The sequence below is a fragment of the Palaemon carinicauda genome, chromosome 12, assembly GCF_036898095.1.
Source record: "Palaemon carinicauda isolate YSFRI2023 chromosome 12, ASM3689809v2, whole genome shotgun sequence".
NCBI lineage: Eukaryota > Metazoa > Arthropoda > Malacostraca > Decapoda > Palaemonidae > Palaemon > Palaemon carinicauda.
Window position 1 is genome coordinate 100,600,521 of NC_090736.1, and position 11,736 is coordinate 100,612,256.

Here is an 11,736-nt window from a genome sequence, read left to right on the forward strand (position 1 = left end):
AGTTAATTCTAATAGCCAGGCCTTCTCCATCACGAGGCTCAATACTACGCAGCACTCTAAAAGTTTTATTCCAGCTGTGACCAAGTTGTGGAATGATCTTCCTAATCGGGTGGTTGAATCAGTAGAACTTCAAAAGTTCAAAGTTGGAGCAAATGCTTTTTTGTTGACCAGGCAGGCATGAGTCTTTTTATAGTTTATATATGACATATTTGTTTTGACGTTGTTAATAGTTTATATATGACATGTCTGTTTTGACGTTGTTACTTATTTTAGAATGATTTATTGTTAATTTGTTCTCTTCATTTATTTATTTCCTTATTTCCTTTCCTCACTGGGCTATTTTTCCCTGTTGGAGCCCCTGGGCTTATAGCGTCTTGCTTTTCCAACTAGGGTTATAGCTTGGATAATAATAATAATAATAATAATAATAATAATAATGATAATAATAATAATAATAATAATTGATGATGAGGTTGTTGTTCTTGACGCCCAATTAATGTTTCAGCAGTTAATAACTGTTGTCCGATGTATTGGATCTGATATAGATATAGAAACTGTTTCTCTCTCTCTCTCTCTCTCTCTCTCTCTCTCTCTCTCTCTCTCTCTCTCTCTCTCTCTCTCTCTCTCTCTCTCTCTCTCTCTCCTTATGAGCTATGCGCCAACCTCCTGCTCTAATGGAAAGTAATGGGTTATTAAGAGAGGAAAACAAACGTCAGCTGGCAAATTCTATTTGGCCATTAGTCGTGTCAGATAAATACATGATTCCAGAAAATGTTGCTTATGTAGTTAATGGAGGATCTTTACTTCACAAGACTCATTGAACTAAAGTACAAACTTACAGTGATATATGTGATACTTATATAAATCATGTTGCAAACACTATGGGGAAGAAACTATAGTTATATTTGCTGGATATGATGGTAATCAATCCATCAAAAATACCACACATATCCGAAGACCGAAGGGAAAAGAAGGAATATCCGTTAAACTTAAAGCAAACATAAAATTGGATATAAGCAATAATGATTTTCTTCTTAATCCTAATAATAAACAATGCTTTTTAGATATGCTTGTCGTTAAAATGAATCAGACGAATCTTAAAACTATTCAATTATCTAGCGATGTAGACTTTTAATTGTTCGAGCAGTAATCAAATCAGCAGGAAATAAAACAACAGAGGAGAAGATACGGATTTATTGATCTTATTAATTCATCATGTAGAGGACAAATACCAAAAGAGTTTTCTAACATCAAAAAATAAGTCTAAATTAAAAAGCTTTACTAAAGTTTGGGATATCAAGGAGACTCAAATAGAATTGGTGTTCGAAGTTTGTAAAGAAATTTTAACTATTAATGTTTTTTAGGGTGTGATTCAATATCCCTTTTTTTCTTTTGGTAAAAGTATAGCTCAGCTTAAGTTTATAAAATTTCAGAATTTCAAACGTTCTGGCAAGGTCTTTTTGAATCTAGATGCAACTGATGAAGAAATCATTCGTGCAGGAGAAAAATTATTAGTTATCATTTAACGTGGAAAAACAAATATCACTCTGGACAAGCCTCGTGTAAGCAAATTTTGATATAAAATTACCTCAATTACTAAAGCACTATCCCCGGAGAACTTTCCTCCGACATCAGATTCATCAGTTTCTCATTCTCTGGGTGTATATTATGAGATGGAGTGATGAAAAGGAAGACAAGATCTTGATCCAGAAAAGTATGCTTGGAAAGTAAATAAAAAAAAAAAAATGCTTTCAATATATGTGCCAAGGTCTCCTGCACCTGAACATTTGCTTTAAATTTCTAAATGTAATTGCAAAAAAGGATTTTAGGACTTTACTGTCGATCTTAGGTGTTCTACAAAGTGTGGTGAATGCCGAGGAGTTTCATGTATGAACATTAAGGTTACCTATGAACATGTTGATGAAGTTGATATCGATGAGTATGCCATTTAATAGAAAGTGTAAAATACATAATATCTTTATGATTGTTCATTATCAGTTCAATATATAACTTCTAAAACCTTACTATTCTGTAAATATATATCATATAATTCATTTGGGATGTTGATAAAGCTCATTATCTTGTGTGAAATTTAATGTCAAATATATTATCTACTAGATATATTGTACATTTAATTGTCCATTAATGTTTATTTTTTAAACATGATATGAATTTAGATGAAAATAGAAAAATATATGATTTTCAAAAAAAGCTACTATCATATCCTAATTCAATTCCATAAAAAAAGAAATGGGGAAGCAACAGAATAGCAAATACTTTCACTCACTTAGCAAAATCTCAAGACACATAATTTTATTGGGATGACTCATATATTTAAAAAAAAAATAATAATAATAAAATAGAATACCCAGAACTCTGGCATTTATGTTCAAAGTAGCTATTACATTTTCTCCGTTTAAAATTTACAAACCAATTTATATATTGTTGATAAGAATTCATATTAAACTAAGTTTATAACAGGGAAATAAACGATTTTCAGTAATTTTTTGGATTGATTGATGAATTAATCAGAGGTTTTCTGGCATCCTGACTTCTACGGTCATTGACGCCGAACAATTCTTTTATTTTATCTATTTTCTTTTAACTTTTGATTTAGTTGAAGAAGTATATATATATATATATATATATATATATATATATATATATATATATATATGTGTGTGTGTGTGTGTGTGTGTGTGTGTGTGTGTGTGTGTGTATATATATATATATATATATATATATATATATATATATATATATATATATATATATATATATATATATATATATATATATATATATATATATATATATATATATATATATATATATATATATATATTATATATATATATATATATATATATATATATATATATATACACACACACATATATATATATATATATATATATATATATATATATATATATATATATATATATATATATACAGTATATTTTTTTAAGCTCAACTTTGTGTTTTTAGTTTTCAAATGTAAATATGTGTTTTTGCCATCAAAATAAGCTATAATTTATGGGAGTGATTAATTGAGTCCGTGACAAACAAAATAAAAAAATAACTTTATTGCACATTGACTAATTTTTAGCCGAAATCATTTCGAACAACTTTCCACAAAAGGACATTTTTTGATAAAGAAATGACACGAAGGATTTTCCTAGACTTTAGATATAATATACTTGAACATTTGTTGATAAAAAAAAAAAAGAAATGCAAAATCATTTGTGTTGCAATTACTTCCGGGTGGACCCCTTTCTTTTTTGGTAGGAGGACTGGTCTGTAAAGATCATTTAAGTGAATCCCCAAACAACATCCCATACAAAGGAAGAAATATAGGCTTTATGAAGATCAGGAGATATTAAAACAAAATACGAATCAATTTACTCAGGCATTCGGTTATTTCGAGACTAATGTACTCCAAAAGAAGAGAGGAAAATCAGCAGTGTGTACATTTGGACTTGGCACAAGAAACAATTTTTCTAAAAGAAACGAGTAATAAAACAGTTTTTTTTATAAAAAAAAAAAAAGAATAGAGAAAAGGGACATTGTGAAGCCCATATATATATATATATATATATATATATATATATATATATATATATATATATATATATATATATATATATATATATATATATACATATATATATATATATATGTATATATATATATATATATATATATATATATATATATATATATATATATATATATATATATATATATATATATATATATATATATATATATATATATATATATATATATATATATATATATATATATATATATATATATATATATATATATATATATATATATATATATATATATATATATATATATATATATATATATATATATATATATGAAATGGATTTTATTCTCAGTAAAAAGTTAATGTAGTTGAAGATGCAACTAGAATATGCACATTAAATTGATCGATATTATGTCATAGGCAATTTTAATGACTCGATTAAAAGATTTTAATAATGTGTAACTCAAAGATGTTGATGCATTCCAGAACAAGAGCTTCTGGATATGTCATGTAACTTGTGTACATCTCCAGCTTTGCTTATTGCGGAATGGTCTGCCTTGTACAATCACGAACTTCTGGGAGAAAGGATTTCTGAGAAATTTAGACCATCTCTTAGTAAACATCCGCCTTTTTTTTTTTTTTTTTTTTTTTTTTTTTTTTTGCCTAAGGCCCAGCATTTTAGATTTCTTTTATAATGCTGCTAAAATTTAGAAAATGACAAATATCTCTTGAAATATCGAATGTCATTAGATGCTGTGTTTCTGATCAGCATCCTTTACACTGATACTGAGTACAGAAAACGCCTTCAAAAATCGTTGTTGAGTTTCTTCGTCACCTTTGACTCACTTCATAGACTCCAATAAAGTTAAGGCCGGTACTTGCGTACAATTTTATTTTATATAAATTACTATTAATTTGGTGAACTGTAAGTATTTTGGGAATCTTTTAAATTCTTTAGATATCATCTTTATTCATAAATAGATATATTTCTATGTTTGCCGGCTATTACTTTCTTTTGCTGTTACTGTTTTATTTTTTTTTTTTATTTTTTTTAGTAAATAATCTCCTTTAAAAGACGAAAAGGGAAATATTATTAACCGAACAGATGGGGTCAAGAATGAAAAGAATTTCTATAAAATGCTATGTAATAATAAAAAAAAAAATATCGTTGTGAATAATACTAATTAAAACATCTGTGCCGGTACCAAACATAACCGTTCGAGAAATAAAGAAAGCATTAAAAGCATGAAAAGAGGCAAAGTAGCAAGAGACGATGGCCTAATTTGAATTTATGATATATGAAGATTTCATAGTAATAAAATTCTCTGAAATTTTCACAAAAAGTCTGCAAAAACCCTCAATATCAACAGCTTGGAAAAACCTTATCATTATAGTAAATCACGATAAGGGAGATACAAAAGACATGAAAAATTATCGACTAATAAGTTTGCTCTCATTGATGAATTAAACATTTATAAAGATCATATTAGGCCGGATAGAAAGGTAGCTATGCTTTGATAGACCATGAGATCTGGCAGACTTTACAAGTAGCTCAGTCAATAAATGTCCATATCTATGTAATTAACCAGGTAATTGAAAAACCACTATGCAAGGTATTTATAGAATTGAGAAAGCTTCTGTCAAAACTTCAGCATTTATGAAAACCCTTCAAAATAAAAGGAATAGATCAATATTATGTTAAAACTTTTGAAGATATCTATACGGGAGGGAAAGCAATCCTAAAACTACATAGAGATTTAGAAGGAGTTACACAAAGACATCCTATCTCTCCTAAATTATCAATACCATGACTATAAGTTTGTAAGAATTTAGATAGGGTAGATCTAGAAATTAACATTAATTGGAAAACCTTAACAATATACAACTTACAGAAAACATAGCTCTATTTAGAAGATTTTAATATAGAAGGCAGATAGGTAGGATTGGAATTGAATATGAGCAAAACTAAGAGAATGTTCAATGAAAATGCAGAGGTAACAAATACAGGTTATAGGCAAACGTCTAGAGATTGTTCATGAATATACGTACTTACAACAGGCAGTAAGAGTTTCGCTTGGATATGGCACCGAAATTAAAAGAAGGATAATCATAAAATCGCAGCTTCTCCTAAACAAAATGTGACAATGAAGTGTAAGATGTCACTATCTCTAACAAGAATTATATTCAATCAGATGGTCATACCAGTATCATCTTATGCATCACAAACATGGATATTTGCTAAAGCCTTAGAATATATGCTAGTTACAACTCAAAGAGTAATATAAAGATCAATGGTGGCAATAACATATAGAGACAGAAAAGGAGGAACAAGAATACAAGAGGAAAATCAATAACAGGATATTTCAACATATAAGAAATAGAAATGAACAAGGGCATGGACATATAATAAGGATGACCGGAAATAGATGGATATTAATAATAAAAGGAGGGATCCCCAGACATTGCAAATAAAGCAGGCTAAGAAAATGAAGCTGATAGATTGACTATTAGCGGATATGAAGTACCATAGAATAACCATAAACAGAAGTGTGTAGAAGCACAAGTCTGAAGCCTTTCTCCTGATGTGGACTAGCAACAACTGCTGAGGATGACGAAGAGGACGATCATGATACATGTGTATATATATATATATATATATATATATATATATATATATATATATATATATATATATATATATATATATATATATATATATATATATATATATATATATATATATCCGTACTTCTATCTACATGATGAAATGCAAGCATGTAAAGATAAGAACATCAAATGTATGAAATTTGTATGAGAATCAACACAGAGGATAGGTGGAAAAGTTCATAAACAAGATTAAGGAAAACTATCAGAGAACACCAAAAGCCTATTAAAAAAAAAAATGTAAATGGGGGTTAACCGATGAGATGAAACAGAATTAGCAGAGCTATTAAAAACAATAAACATATGAAAAAACCAAAGACATTCATAAACACACTCGGTCAAAAATTCAGAGAACCTAAAGAAAGGAGGGATCATCTAATCGATGAAATGGAGAATTGGAATTGGGCGTCATCAGATTTTGGCTTTAAAGGGTGAAAAGGGAAATATGATCAACAAAAGAGGCAAAGTGATAATGTTGCAGTGGATTTATATACAATTCTATACACCAGTTGTATAAGAAATAACTTTGCTAATAGAAATAATGAAATACCTAAGCCGTTACCAAACGTTACAGTAGGAAAAGTAAGGAAAGTTAAAAAAGAGTGAAAAGGGTCAAAGCAGCAGGAAAAGCAGTACTAAAATTCAAATCAATGGAGAATATTTCATAGTAGTAAAACTTTCTGAACCTTGCACCAAATGTCTGCAAGAATATTCTTTACCACAACTTGGAAAAAGTTTTAGTTATACCAATTCACAAAAAGGGAAACACGAAAGAGCTGAAAAATTACCATCCACTGTTTAGTCTCCATGATATAAAATATACTTAAAAATATCATATTAGGCCTAATAGAAAGAAAGCTAAACTTTGGCGATTCAAAAGAGTACCTAATGCAAAAATCAGCATAGTATAACAAACCACTATCTATAGACTATGAGAAAACTTTATCCTACAGGAAAAACATCACCAGTAATGAAAACCCTTCATAGACAATGAATATATGAATATTATGATATAAAACTTGTAGATTCATATATTGGTAGCAAAGCAATCTTAAAAAGGCATGAAGATTTTATAAAAATCCTATTCAGAATGAAGCTAGATTATTCATATTGTGCCGAGCAGTTTTTAAGAATTTAGCTTGGGAAAGTGTAGGAATTAGTATTAATGGGGAATACCTCAACAACTTAAGATTTGCAGATGACAAAGTTATATATGGTTAAATATGGACGGGAATGCAAAATGTGATTTAAAATCTGAATAGAGAAAGCAGATATGTAGCTCTGAAAATGAATATAAGTAAAACTAAGATAATATTCAATATAAAAGCAGAGAAAACAAATAAGGGTTATGGATAACCCAATAGAAATTATTTATGAAGATACGTACTTAGGGCAGCCAGTGAGTGTTTCCCAACGACATGAGACTAAAATTAAAAGACGAATAAGCCTAAGATGAAAAGTTTTAGTTAAACGATAATATTTTGGTAATATGGCACTCTCTCTGAAAACAAACAAGCACACTTATTAAGGCCTTATACCATAAGGTAGTTACTTAAAACTCAAAGAGCTATGGAAAGAATAATAATGGTATTAGCGCTAAGTGACAGAAAAAGAGCATCACGGATACTTAAGCAAACTAAAGTAGAATATATTGTAACAACTAAATGGATGTGGGTAAGAAAAATAACAATAATGACAGATAATAGTCTCTAAGTTTGCAAATCGATTCCTATATTCAATTCCAAAGGCCTCTCTGTACTTATCTTCTAGAAGCTTAGTTGTATCAAACCTATGTATTCTATCAACATATTTGTGGCGGGCTTTTAGTTTTAATTTCAGTGTGACAATGGGAAGCTGGGGATCACTACCAATATCTGTCCCTCTAGAGCTTCTCACATTTCTTAGAGCCTCCTTCTCTCTTTAATAATTCATATGTGATCTCTTTGATTTTTTTGTAATTGCCACATGGTGACGTACATGTATATTTGTGGATGTCCTAATGCTTTCAAATAGTACCTCAAATGACAAGATTGTTTGCTGAACAAAACCTTATAAAATGGGCTCCATTTTCCTTTGCAACTTCGCCAAGTCCCTCAACACCCATTACACTCTCCATGACTTAATTAATCTTTCTAACTTTAGCATTGAAGTCACCAATCACAATTCTCATATCTCTCTCTGGGATCTCATCTATTACACTCTGCAGTTCTTTATAGAACTCACCTTTAATTTCTTCAGGGGCATCATTTGTTAGTTAATAGTACACTATAATGCTCATATTGCACTGCTTTGATTTCAACTTTGCACATAAAAATCTGCTATTTACAGCTCTCCACTCAGTTAATGCCTTTTCCGCTCTCAGCGTCATCCTCATAAAACCTTCCCTTCCAATTCCATCAGTTCTTCCTGATATATATATATATATATATATATATATATATATATATATATATATATATATATATATATATGTGTGTGTGTGTGTGTGTGTGTGTGTGTATGTACTGTATATATATTGCCTTAGTCTAAGATTTCCTTACCAATCACCTTACAACGCATGTCACTTAGGGTCAAGATATCCAAATTACATTTCATAAATTAATTCTCCACTTGCAGTATATTCATAATATGATTCATGGTTCTAACATTCCAATTACCAATTTTCAATTCTTCTCTATTTTATTTATAAACCGGGAGATTCTTAGCACCCCGTTAAGCTCGGGATTGTGGGTCATTCTATTATTTTCGCTTTCCATAGACTGACTAAATCCATAAAGGATTCATTGGCTAGATGCATCAAAGGATAGCTAGTTCCTTGTGATGCGCAGTGCCTATCTAACTAATAAAAGTGAAATGTCCCCGGGGACAAAGAAGAATAAGCATAATCCCATTAAAAAGAGAGATGAATCTTTCATAACAACCGAAGATAAAATAAGGAAATGTTTGATGGAACACTTTAGTGAGGTCATGAATAGAATATAGGAAGGGAATAATTTGATTGATATACATGAAGCTGAGGAAGGCCTTGATGTGCCCATGAATGAATTCAGTGTCTTTGATGTCGAAGCTACTCTTAAAAAAAAATCTAGAGATGAAAAGCCCCTGGATCTGAAGGAGTAACTGCTGATATGATATTGGCCGAAAATCAAGGGACTCCCAGAATACTTATAAGATTACTTTTTAGAATGTGGCATGAAGAGGCAAAACTTGATGAATGCGAGTTAGGAATGTTGGTGAAAATGGCAAAATTAGTAGATTTGACTGATTGCAGTAATTAAAAAGGTCTCATACTTATGTCAGTTGTCATGAAAATATATAGAATCCTCATTCTAAATAGGCTAGAGAGAGAGATTGATGAAAAACTGAGAGATGAACAAGCGGGATTTCGAAAAGGTAGGAGTTGTACTGACCAAATTTTCATTTCAAGACGTTGTACAGCAATGTGTAAAATATAGATATTTACTGTTGGCGGCATTTGTGGACTATGAAAAAGCCTTTGATACCATGCACCAGCCAATTATGTGGAGAGTCCTGCGTTATTATGGAGTTCCTCTTAAATATGTAAATTTGATTAAGTCTGTTTATAAGCATAGTAAGTGCAAAGTTAATGTTAGTGGAATCCTTTCAATTTAATTTTCAGAAAATAGTGGAATACTCCAAGGGAATGTGTTTTCATCTAAGTTGTTTATCCTCCTCGTGGATTTTGCAATGCATAGCACAGTTGGAACTGGTGGGGAAGGATCGGGCTGGATTGGTAATAGTAAATTAGGAGACCTAGAGTATGCTGATGACGCTGTCCTTATTAGCATAAAACCACAGGATCTGCAATGCTTGCTTACCAAAATGCATGAACTATCTCAGAGGGTTAGGATCCAGGTAAATAGAAGAAAGACAGAGATGATGAGAACGGGATATGCAATGGAAGATGAAATATCATTGGAGGGAGAAAGGATTAATGAGGTAGAATCATTAAAATATTTAGGAACTTTGATATCTAATACAGCGTCTTTAGAATTGGAGTTTATTGAAAGATTGAAAAAAGCAAACCAGACAATGGCTAGGTTACATAAAATTTGGAAATAAAATCACCTGAAATTACATATAAAAACAGGCCCTATTTCAGTTAAATGAGAACGTTGTTACTGTATGGACATGAGCCGTGGTATGACAATGAAACAATATCCAACAGATTTAGTAGATCTGAGAACAAAGCCCTCAGAAGAATATTGGGAGTTAAATGGCAGGAGAGGATTAGAAATGAAACTATAAGAGAGATTACTCGAGTGCCATATGTGGATGAGATAATCAGGATGGGCAGATGGAGATGGTTTGGTCCTGCTCTTCGCACTCTCCAAGAGATATTAGTTCACCATACTTACATCTGGGCTCCACAGGGCACTATGAAGCGTGAAGTAGGAGAGGACGATTGGAGAAGTATCGATTTAAAAGCTCGATATATATATATATATATATATATATATATATATATATATATATATATATATATATATATATATATATATATGTGTGTGTGTGTGTGTGTGTGTGTGTCTGTGTCTGTGTCTGTGTGTGTGATTTTTTTTTCTCACTTCTATCTCTGAGTTAAGGTACTCGTAGGATTTCTTGATGCGCCCTTTCCAACGCCTTCTATGAAAGGGATCTTCTTCCACCAAACAATTTCTTTCGATATCATCGGTGAGGATGGCATATTCATCCTTGGCAATATTCTTGGAGATGATGTGTCCTAAAATGCTAGCGGCATTTTTAGATTTATTTCAGAGGTAAGTCCTCTGAAAGCTATTTAACTCGTATAATGACACATTTGCGTTTATGGTTTTAATTGATTATACTTTTATTCTTTATAATAAACGATATCGGCGGCCATGACCTTTGATGTCAGTATCCCAGAAAACTTTAAATCAATCATTCATTCATTCTCCATATCATGCTTCACCTTCTCTCACCATCTAATTATTTGCCCTTTTCTTGACCTCCTCCCCATAACAGTATCCTCCCAAGCCCTCCTCATTTCCTCCCCACCATCCATCCTCTGGCCGTGTTCAAACCTTTCCAATTTTGACGCTCTTATCACCACAGTAATATTTACTAAATCTGCCATCCTTTATATTCTATACTTTTCTAATTTTTCAAGCTGTTATATTTCCATAATATACATCAGTGTTCTCATCTCTTAGGTTTTGATTCCTCTTCTCTTCCAAGAACCTAGATTCTGTGTGTGTGTGTGTGCAGATAAACTCTAGACGCCCAAATGATACCATAATATTTTTCATTTAACTTTGATTGGGTTTCACAGCATTTTACATCCCATAAAATTAGGAAATTCAAATGAATCTTTCTATAATATTTCGCGAAGTCCGCAAAGTAAAGATCTGGCCAAACTGGTGGAGATTTGAAATTTCTGAACAGTTCTCCAAGCTATCAGATTTTCATAAAATATTGATTTCATGGATTTTATTTATATGAGAAAACGTACTTTGAAGGAATACTAA